This window comes from Lycium barbarum, chromosome 3 (assembly GCF_019175385.1).
Source record: "Lycium barbarum isolate Lr01 chromosome 3, ASM1917538v2, whole genome shotgun sequence".
NCBI lineage: Eukaryota > Viridiplantae > Streptophyta > Magnoliopsida > Solanales > Solanaceae > Lycium > Lycium barbarum.
Genome location: NC_083339.1, coordinates 57,173,529 through 57,185,494, shown reverse-complemented (window position 1 = coordinate 57,185,494; position 11,966 = coordinate 57,173,529). Strand labels below are relative to the sequence as shown.

The 11,966-nt window shown below is 35.8% G+C and overlaps 1 long non-coding RNA gene across 1 annotated transcript; it reads left to right on the top strand.

Moving 5' to 3' along the window:
• Positions 1-1,209: 1,209 nt before the first annotated feature.
• On the top strand, positions 1,210-4,984 carry LOC132631274 (uncharacterized). The gene is made up of 2 exons (XR_009578828.1): positions 1,210-2,346; positions 4,214-4,984. It is a non-coding gene; the product is annotated as an uncharacterized LOC132631274 (long non-coding RNA).
• Positions 4,985-11,966: the final 6,982 nt, after the last annotated feature.

The following is an 11,966-nucleotide window of genomic DNA, read 5'->3' as shown; positions in this document are numbered from 1 at the left end:
CATTACCCCTAAGAGACGTATTTCTTAGTCTGGGTCTTTCAGGTTTTCCTTTAGGAGACGCACCTCCTAATTCAAACCTTTACTCCTTGGAGACGCATTTCCAAGTCAGAGTCCTTCAGTTTATCCCCTAAGAGACGCACTGCTTAGTATGAGTCTTTCAGGTTTTGCTTTTAGGAGACGCACTTCCTAATTTAAACCATAACACCTAGGAGACGCACTTCCTAATCAGAATATTTCCGTTTAACCCTTAAGAGAAGCACTTCTTAGTCTGGGTTTTTCACGTTTAGCTTTTAGGAGACGCACTTCCTAATTTGATTCATTATTCCTAGGAAACATACTTCCTAGTATGAGTTTTCAGATTCACCCCTGGGAGACGCACTTCCTAGTTAGTACATTTGATTTTACTTTCATCTTTGAATTACATTACATATAGTTTATGACTTTGCTAACACTCACAAAAACTTTCTAGTGCAAACTGGGACAAAAAAATTTCGTTCGTGTTGTTTGTCTTTGATGATTTACAGGACCCACCTGAAAAATGGGAAAGCAAGTCAGGACCCGCCTGAAGAATGGGAAGAAAGTCAAGACCCTTCTGAAGAATGGGAAGCAAATTATGACCCTTCTGAAGAATGGGAAGCAAGTCAGGACCCGCCTGAAAAATGGGATATCTTTCAATTTCAAGTTCAGGAGCCCGCTTGGAGAACATGGATGACTTTCAATTTTAAGTTCAGAAACCAGCATGAAGAACCAAGTCAAGATTCATGAAAATCTGCATAGATAAGATCTTGTAGTTGTATTTTCTTTTTATGTAATAACAGGAGTCGCGGATCGGAACCTCGACAGGACCTCACTCGACCCTCCAACTCAGTATGTCTCGTCACCCTTCTTACCTCTTGAACTACACGAGATTTGATTCTCTTATAACCCGAGATATGTAGGATGTTTAAGACCAAGGCTCGATCACATTTCTGTTTCATTCCTTTCTCTTCCTCCAAATAATGGTCGGGTCCAAATTTATCTCATCGTCTACGTCTTTGTCTGAGAACTCTTCGCGTTCCCAAATAAAGAGGGACAGGCTGTAGACACGTAATTTTTTACCCTCCCTGAGTTGTTTTACACGACTATTAACATTAAATTTTTCTTTTAAGTCTAATCTTTCTATCTTTTGAGTATTATCTCATTTTTAATTATTTTTTACTTGTGAAAACCGAAAACTACAAAAATAGAATCGTATTTAAAACGGATAAATGTTTCCCTTTTTAAATTTTGAGTAAATAAGTGAGTATTTACTTAAGGCTAAAATTAGGTGATTAGTAAGTGTATTTTGATTTTGATTTTTTTTTTTTTAAAAAGAGAACCAATGAGTTTTTGCCATGTGGAAATTCCAAGATGCCTTCTTATCTTTTGCAACAACTTGCACATGGCTTTTCACGCACATCAGTAACAAATTATTTTGCCACAAATAGAGCATATTCTGGTGGGACCCATTTAAAAAGATTTTTTTCATCTTGGCATTTTCTGGGTGCTACTCCATAGATATAGGAGATATACATAGACACACTCACAAAAAAATACATAGAGAGGGACGGACGGACAGATCAGAAAACAAAAAAAAAAAAAAAATGCTTCTTCATATTTTTTACTCACCTGTAACCAACACCACCACCGCATCATCTGCCGCCAGGGGCGGAGCCACATTGGCTCCGGGGTTCATTTGAACTTTTTCGGTGAAAAATTACAATGTATTTTTAAAGTTAAAATTAGATGTTGAACTCCTGACTTCTTCATGTATTTACCTTTTAGAATTTTTGAACCCCTAGACGAAAATCCTGGCTCCGCCACTATCCCGCCATTAAACCACCACCCCCACTGATCTTTTTCAACCACCAGCCCATCGTCGCCACCCACACCAGAAACTAAATGACCACTGTGAGCCACCATCCTCAAACCCATTTCTCCATCTGAGACCGCCGTTCACCACCGTCATCTGCACCTCTCACCGCCACCATCCTAAACATACCATTAAACCATCGTGAAACAACCACCAGAAACCGCCGTATGCCACAATCGTACCCCATCCCTATTTTCTACAAAACACCAATATAACCACCAAACACCATTAAAGTTCTGGGTGTTACGGTTTAAAACAAAAGAAGTCAATTCAGTGACGAGTTTTTGTCGGGTTTTTGGTTTACGTCAAGGTCTCCGATTGGCAGCTCCGTCAGTCGGGTTTGTTTCCGATCCTGACTCAATTTTTGGGTCCAGCTTTTGGCTATGGATTGATTGTTGAAGTTCATTTTTCGATTGGCAAATGCCAAAATATTGAAGGCATCTACTACTGTAGAGGTCCATTCTTATCCCTTCTTTGTTTATTAAAATTCCTTTTAACTTGCTATGTGATTTTTGAGGTAATATGATCTGGTTGGTGAATGTCGTGATTTAGCCAAATGTTTGATGTTGTTGATTGATATTTAATTATCATTTGTTAACTTGGAAGTATTTTGGATTCACTCTTTGATATGGATATGAATACAAGAATAAGACATCAATTAAACTGTAGGCAAACAATCGGGTTGGTAGGCAAACTTAGGCCGTTTAATTGCTTGTTTGCTTTTACTCATTTTCAATCTCATGTATTCATTTCCGCGTGCGATGTCTCGGAAGAAAATAAAAATGTAAAAATGGTGGTCGCCTGTGGAGAAGATCCCGGGATGTCGGGGATAGCTTAGTATAGTTTAGCATAGTGTAGTATAGGTTTATTTTTTTGCATTTTTCTTTTATTTCTGGTTGTAATAATTCGGACTTTATTTTTAAACTTTTCATGTGTGTTTGCTTGTTCGTTGTTTGATATTATCTTATTGTGTTTCTATTTAAGTCAATACGAGTTAATTAAAGCGATCGTACTAAAATCACGGGACTCGATCGAGGGATGCCTCACACCTTCCCTTCGGTCAATAGAATTTTTTAATCGGAATCTCTGTCGCTGATCAGTTTTTAGAGTCAAACTTGTTTTGAAAGGAATATTGATTTTACAGTGACTTGACACACTAAAACTCAATGTCAGGTGGCGACTCGTTTTCTCTAAATTAAATTTCTTTTCAAAACACAAAATTCGTCACTTTTGGATTTGAAAATCTTTTTAAACTTAACATTTAATAAATCATTTTTGTGAGAAAAAAAGGGGTGTGACAGTCATTACTCAATACTTGCACGTGCAAGTGCTAATACGTGGATTAGTGGATATGTGCTCAACTAGCCCAAAGAACCATCACATCGCACTTTCTTTTAAAGGTTTAAGATCGGCAAGCATTCATCTGCACATCTTTTTTAACCTGACTGGACATGTTATCTAGATGTTTCCCCGTGATTATCTTGCGATTTTTATCCGGTCAAATGTTTTTTTTATTATTAGATTATATATGTTGGGATTCTGATTTTGCAATACTAATCTAAGAAGACGGATCCTCTGATTTTAGAGAAGTAATTGTGTGCTCCTGCTTTCAAGGAAGTCACTTGGATGAATTCGGACCGTGTCAAAAGTATTTATAAAAAAAAAAAAAACCACCCCATTTGTCCCATTTATAGGACTTTCTTTCCTTTTTAGTTAATCCCCTAAAGAATGACATATTTTTATATTTAGTAACACTTCAACTTTAAATTACCTTTTTTTCCTTAATAAAATAATTTCTAGCCACATAAATTTCTATAATTTGTTTTAGACCACAAGTTTTAAAAGTCTTCGTTTATTTCTTAAACTTTATGCCCAGTCAAACACCCTTATATAAAATGGGACGGGAGTAGTAATTCCTAATTTTTTTTTTTTTGATATTTTGACTAAATTACCTTTAATTAAAATTTGAGTATTACTATTAATTTGATACATTGGGATCCGATCATTTAGTACTTAATAAGGTCAGGTATGAAAAAATAAAATTAATTTCTTTTTTAAGTGGACACTTATTCTGGACCAAATAATGAACCGGGAGAGTAATTCCTAACATACTACCCCCTCTGTCCCAATTTATGTGAAATTCTTTGTCCCAAAAAAAAATGTCACTTTAAATAATTAGAAATAATTTAATGAAATGATTTAACTTTTAAATTCTCCTTTTAATGTTAATGAAATGTTTTATAACCACACAAATGTTTAAGATTTCTTAGACCATAAATTTTAAATTTTTTTGTTTTTAAAGTTGTGTGCTAAATCAAACAGTGTCACATGAACTAGACGGAGGGAGCAGCAATAATTAGCTAAAAAATTGGTACAAAGTTAAGCATTTAACTCAAGCTTAACCGAAATTATTGCGGGAATGCCGTATTATTAGCGGACCAGCATAGCAATTTAACCCAGCCGACTAACAGATCCCTAAATTTGAAAGAACAATGGAAATTGTTGTCTATCTCCACGGTATTGCTAATAAGGTTGATTTGTGGTTTTGCATCGAAGTGCCGGTATTGACAAAGGATGATATTCATCACAAATTGACATACAAAAAGATTTCTCCCGTTGCGAAGCTACTTCGACGTGCTTATGGATGGGCAGGAGAATGGGACGTTACTGGTAACAACATCTAATATGCTGGTGGATACGCGACTGATCGAGGGAAGATTATCCCTTATATGGAATTGATTAAACATAACATGATGACACAAGATAATGCTGTTGATTCTTGGGAAAGAGTAATCTTCCCTGAATCTTCCTCGTAGATCACTTGTTGTCGTGGCTGTTGGTAGAAAAAAACTACGTATTGTGGGGGGCGAGCACCGGTCACCTGATGATTATAAAAAAGGCTAAGTGTTGAGGATGATGAGCGATCTGATCTTCTACGGAGCAAAGGTGGTGAAGTTTACGATATCCAAGAAAAAACTTGGAAATAGCTGGATGCTGATTCAAAATATTTTAGTCGTTATAGTAGTTTTAATCAAGTTGCTGTTGTTGTGGAAAAACATGGGGATGAGACGACACAAATTGTGTTTTATTGCTTGAGACTGAGAGAGGCTTCTATGCTGTTTTTAATTCGATGCAATTAATGGTATTATATTGAAGTATTTTAAATCCGAGGAGTTTGCTTTGTGGGAACATTATTTGGATCCTTCTCCACCACCAGGTATAAGGGATGTTATAAACTTAAATATACTACCTAGGGTTATGTTGAATGTACGAGCAGTGTTCGCTAACGATACATGCTATTGGTTCACCTACGACATGTACTTGTAGTCTTGTATGCATATGATGTTACACTACTAAAAAACTGACAAAACCCGACGGATCGCGTTGGTTTTTTCAATGAAACCGACGGGTAACCGACCCTTTACGGTCCGTCGGTTTACATAGCGTCGCTTTTTGAAAACTGACGGACCGCGTCGATTTTTTGAGACGGATTGAGTTGCTTACATGGTTCGTTGGTTTTTATCCAATAGTTAAAAAAAAAATAAAAAAAAAACCAGACGGACTGAGCCGATTTTTTTAATTTCTGATTTTTCTATCTTAAATAAATTTCTGATTTAAATTTTTTTATTTTAAATAAAAAACCGACACAGTGCGTCGGTTTTCTTGATAGTACCTGCAGTTAAAAAATTTAATGCATATAAGATTAAGATGAAAAAAACTTGAGGAAAACTTAATAAAAGACAACCTTACCCAGCTCCCTCAGGCACGATAAATATTCGACCGATCGAATCTCTATCTCCCGGTTGTAAACCATGATATACCGGTGCCTGTACAGGAACCGGTGCAGGAGGACGAATATGGGTCTGAGACTGGCTGGATGGCAGTGACTCAGGCTCAGAGCTGCTATCTCTAAGGCGCAAATTAGATACACTGGGAGGTGTACCACTTAGAGAAGGAGAAGGAGACAAAGTGGCCGATGTGCTAGGAGATCTGCCACGTGGTGGGCAATACATAGGTGTAGGTATAAAAGTAGGATGGGTAAATGATGCCGGCTGAGGTGGTGCCGGCTGAAAGACCCACGGACCAGACTGGGCCTGCATAGAAGAGCCAGGCATAAAAAAAGGAGGCGGAGTAGACTGCATACATGGAGCGGAGGGAATGGGCTGGCTACTAGTAGCTGTAGGATCTATAGGTCTCTTATCTTTTTTCTTACTAGTACCTCCACCTCTACCTCTACCTCTACCTTGATCACTACCACATAATGACATCTGCATACAGAAAGTTAATAACATTAGAATAAAAATTTAACAAGTATAGAATTGTGTTATTATCAAGTATAAAATAAACTAACATGCAACTAGTCATCCTCACACTCATCCTCGCTTTTTTCATTTTCATCAGATGATTCTTCACCATCGCTTGTTTCAGGTCCATCGGTCGATTCTTCCTCAACATTTTCTATGATAGTTACATCATCTTTATCAACTTCTTCTAATATGTGTTGAGGATGTTCCAGACTATTTTCTAACTCTGTGTCCACCGTTTGATGAACAACTGGTACATCATTTTTTACGCCATATCTAATGCATTATCGACCTCAATCCTCCCCACAGGCTTAGTCTTTATAACCACTCACCAATCAGCCTTATCCCTACGCAAAGGATATGGAGCATAATACACTTGCTTAGCATTTTGTGCAATTATAAAGGGATCATAGCGATTGTATTGTCTTGTGTCTTTGACTTCAATTACGTTATGTTGACGATTCACCCTTGTACCTCTTTGGCTTGGATCAAACCACTCGCACCGAAATAATGTTATCTTCTTCTTAGGGTAACCTGGATACTTAAGTTGTATGATCTCCTGCAGCACACCGTAATAATCAACAGTTACACCGCTACCATCAGCATCGCCTTTAATGCACACTCCACTATTATTCGTATTCTTATATTGAGAAACTTCTTCAGTTTGAAACTTGTAACCATTAACAATGTACTTTTTCATTGTCTTAACTTCATTGCCTAGTCCAAGAGCTATATCTTTCACAAATTGGGAATGTTCTCCTGTATGATAAACCTATATAATAAGGAGGAAAATTAAAATTCAATAACTTATGTGTAGCCTACATTTAATTGAAATTATGCAATGAATTTCCACACTTACAAAATCGTATAGCCAATGGGAAAGCTTAGAATATATGGCTTCATCGCACTCAAGTTCTACGAAGTAACTGTTCGACATATGCAAGATTTTTATTAGTTTCACCCTTATCAGTTACCCATTTAATTCAATAACATAATTCGACACTCACCGAATATATACTTGAATTTCAGGGCAATTGAGCAAAACATGTGTCACAGCTGATTGCCTCTCCATACTACTCAGGATTCATTTTGGAGGCTTTTTAGAAACTCGTCCTGGTTGATTAAAGATGGACATTGGTGGGTAGTTAGGATCAACCCCACCCTCATCATTACGGTTGGGCCTATTTCTCATACACGACACTTGCTCTCCAAAATAAAATGAACAGAAATGCGTTGTTTCCTTTGCGAGATACGCTTTGCAAATAGATCCTTCAATCTTAGATCTCTGCTAAGCCAATTTTTTGCATTTGCCAATGGTCCTGCACATGTTTAATATCAATAGGAACAATAATTAGTTAACAAAATACATTAAAGAAAGAGGTAGTAAGTTTGGTTCCTTACCTCTCAAAAGGATACATCCACCTAGTTTGAACCGGGCCTCCAAGGCGTGCCTCTTGTACAAGATGAATGGGAAGATGTTCCATCACATCAAAAAAACCCACATGGAAAGATCTTCTCGAGCTTAGTTGTAATGACTGGCATATTATGTTCCATTCATTGAAGGTTTTCAACCGTCAACGTGTTAGAACATAAATCCTTGAAGAACAAATTTATCTCTGTGATTGGTTTCCATATTCTTTTCGGTAGGCGGCTAAATGCAATAGGAATCAAAGTTTCCATGAAAACATGACAATCATGACTTTTTATACCAATCAATTTTCCTTCATTCATATCAGCACGCTTGTCAAAATTAGACGCATACCCCTCTGGCATCCGCAAATTCTTAACCCATTGACAAATCTCTCGTTTCTCTTCCAAAGTGAATGAAAAACTAGTCTTGCGCTTGAACACTTTATTATTCGCTAACTCTTGCAAGTTCAATTCAGGGTGCCTACAATATTCCTTTAGGTCCAATCTAGATTTTGGGTTATCTTTTGTCTTGCCTTTAACAATCATAACAGTGTTGAACAAATTATCAAAGTAATTTTTTTCAATATGCATCACATCAAGATTATGCCGTAGAAGATTATCCTTCCAATATGGTAACTCCCAGAATATGCTCTGTTTAGTAAATTATGTTCAACACCATAACCAGGTAGTCTATAAGGGGCAACTTCTGTGACCTTAGGCAAGTGACAAACCCTCCCCCAAATTTCTTCTCCTGACAATGTTCAAGGTGGGGGGATCATTTTCAATTTTATTCTTTCTAGATGCTTGTTTCGTTTTCCTGAATTGGTGATCCATAAAAAAGAACTGACGATGACAATCAAACCATTAATTTTGTGGCCATGTTTTAAAGTGAAAGCTTTACTATTTTCCATGCAATGAGGACAAGCAAGCTTTCCAGCAGTCATCCAACCAGACAACATCCCATACACAGGAAAATCGTTAATAGTTCACATCAAAGAAGCCCGCATATTGAAATTACTCTTAGTTGATACATCATATGTCACTACACCTTCACACCACAATTGTTTTAACTCATCAATCAAAGGTTGTAGATAGACATCAATCAAAACTTTTGGATTACGAGGACCAGAGATAATACAATTTAGGAATATATATGGACTTGTCATGCACATCTCAGGCGGTAGATTATATGGAGCAAGAAATACAGGCCAACAAGAATAGGTTGCAGCCGAAACAAAGTATGGTGTGAAACCATCCGCACACAAACCCAAACGAATGTTTCTTGGTTCACTAGCAAAATCAGGATAAGTTCTGTCAAAGTGTTTTCACGCTTCTCCATCCAGTGGATGACACATAACACCAGGTGTCCTTCTATTTTTGCTATGCCATCTCATGTGAGGAGCAGAACTCGGCGATGCAAACAACCACTTTAACCTAGGTATAATAGGTAAATAATGCATCGCCTTAATTGGAACCATCTTCCCACTAGGTGTCCGCTTATAACACGCATGTCCACATAATTTACATTCATTTAAATCAGCATCTTGCTTATAGAACAACATACAACCGTTTGGACAACAATGAATTCTATCATAGACAATCCTAATTTGGAAACCAATCTCTTTGCTTCATAGTAATTCTTAGGTATGTTGAATTCCGGACTAACTAGTTCCCCCATAACCCATTTGGACAACAATGAATTCTATCATACGACAATCCTAATTTGGAAACCAATCTCTTTGCTTCATAGTAACTCTTAGGTATGTCGAATTCCGGACTAACTAGTTCCCCCACAAGCTTAATCATTGAGCCCGTAGCAGCTTCAGCAACTGTCCAATCTGATTTGATGTTAATCATTCTAACTGCAACAGAAAACTTAGAATGCTACTCCCTACCCAAAGTGGATGACTAGCCTCTTCTAATTCTCGATAGAAGCGCATTGCTTCTTCACTAGGAAGTTCCTCAAAATTTTGCCCAGGTTCAAACCCAGACTGTACTACAAAAACATCATTAACCATAGCATTAGCTCTATCATATTGGACATGACTATATTCCTGCGACACACTACTTTCTCCAACAACCATATTATAAAATATACCATTCACCCCTTCAGTCTCTCTATGATCAGGCCAAACATAATATTTCTGCTTAAACTCACGATTATATAAATGAACCCTAATCGCTTCCGATTTCAAATACTTCATATACCGGCAACGAGAACAAGGACACCTAATTACCCCTTCATTTTGAAAAGGGTGAAGTGACATTGCATGTGTGATAAACCTATCAACACCTTCAACAAATTAATCATGTACACCCACACGATTACTATTATTCATATTATACATCCACATACGATCCATCTACAAAAATATACCCACAAATTATTGAGGTTATAGAAATATATTATAACTTAAGAATTCTAACTTAAAATATAACTTAAGAAAACACAATCTCAACCAATTCTAACTTTGAATTCTCAATAACAATTCTAACTTTAATAACTTATGGATTCTAACTTTAATATAATTTTTGAAAGCACAATCCCAACCAATTCTAACTTTAATAACTTATGGATTCTAACTTTAATTCTAAAAATTGAAAATTAAATCTAATCAAATAAAGTCTACATTTTAGTTTAGAGGTTATAGAAATATTATAACTTAACAATTCTAACGTTGAAAAGCACAATCCCAGCCACTTCTAACTTTGAATTCTCAATAACAATTCTAACTTTAATAATTTATGGATTCTAACTTTAATATAACTTGGAAAAGCACAATCCCAACAAATATATATATATATATATATATATATATATATATATATATATATATATATATATATATATATATATATATATATATATCTGTGTGTGTGTGTGTGTGTGTGTGTGTGTGTGTGTGTGTGTGTGTGTGTGAAAAGTAAACTAGTCAAATAAAGTTTACATTTTTTCATAAATTGAACATCAATAATTTAAGAAAGCACAATACCTACCAATTCTAGCTTTGAATTCTCAATAACAATTCTAACTTTAATAACTTATGGATTCTAACTTTAATTCTAAAATTGAAAAGTACAATCCCAACCAATTCTAACTTTGAATTCTCAATAACAATTCTAACTTTAATTCTAAAATTGAAAAGTAAATCTAGTCAAATAAAGTCTATATTTTAGTTTTGAGGATATAAAAATATTATAACTTAATAATTCTAACATAACTTAATAATTCTAACCTTGAAAAGCACAATCCCAACCAATTCTAAAAATTGAAAAGTAAATCTAGTCAAATAAAGTTTACATTTTTTCACAAATTCAACATTAATAACATTGCAAATGATGTTTAATAAAGCTAAATAGACTAACATTAGACCTAAAATCTACAAATAAAACTAAAATTGAAAGAATTTTAAAAGCCCTAATTTAAAAGAAACTAACCTCAATTTATTAAGTTAAAACGGGTCTGGGGTAGTTGGGGGTGGGCTGCGCAGGCGGCGGGGCTAGGCGGAGGGGGTTGGGCGGCGGGTAGGGTTTTAGGGGAATGGGGAGTTTTGTTAGGGAAGAGGAGGAGAAATGAGAAATAAACCCGTCTGGCCATTTTGTTAAAAAAAAAAAAATCGACGGACAAAACCGACCCTGTCTGTTGGTTTTTTTTAAATGTTGATCAGTATTTGACCAATATATATATATATATATATATATATATATATATATATAAAAGCGACCCTGTCCATCGGTTTCTTAAAAAAATGTTTATTAATTTTTTAAAAAACAAAATGAATTTCAAATTATTTAAAATATTTTTAAAAATAAAACTGACGGAATTAATTATTATTTTTATTTTTTTAATAAAACCGAGCTGGGACGTCGGTTTTTTTTTTTTGGTGCAAATATATTTTCAAAATTCTGCCAAACAAAACCAAAGTCGTCCGTCGGTTTTTGAATTAAAAAAATTAAAAAAAAATAGAAATGCAAAAAACCGACGCAGTGAGTTGGTTTTCCATCGGTTTTTGTCCGTCGATTTTTGGCAGTTTTTTAGTAGTGTTAAGGCTAGTAGGTGGTTCATATCACAATGTCTTTTACATCAATTTCCCGAACTGGTTTTCTACAGCCATATTCCTATTTTGGTTGGCCTCCCACAAGATGGCAAATTCGTGGTGTTTTTTCCTTAGACCTCAAGATCCTTCTGGAGGAGTAATAATGGCCTGCCTCAAGGTGGAGATGAAGCAACAATCTTTAAATGTGTTGGTGGAGTTAGTTCAGCGTTCATCCTTTGATGAAGAATCTCAATTGGTCGAATCTCTTTTGCTCTATGATGGGAAGGCAATGTTCAAGGATATTGGGTGCATGGACGAATGAGT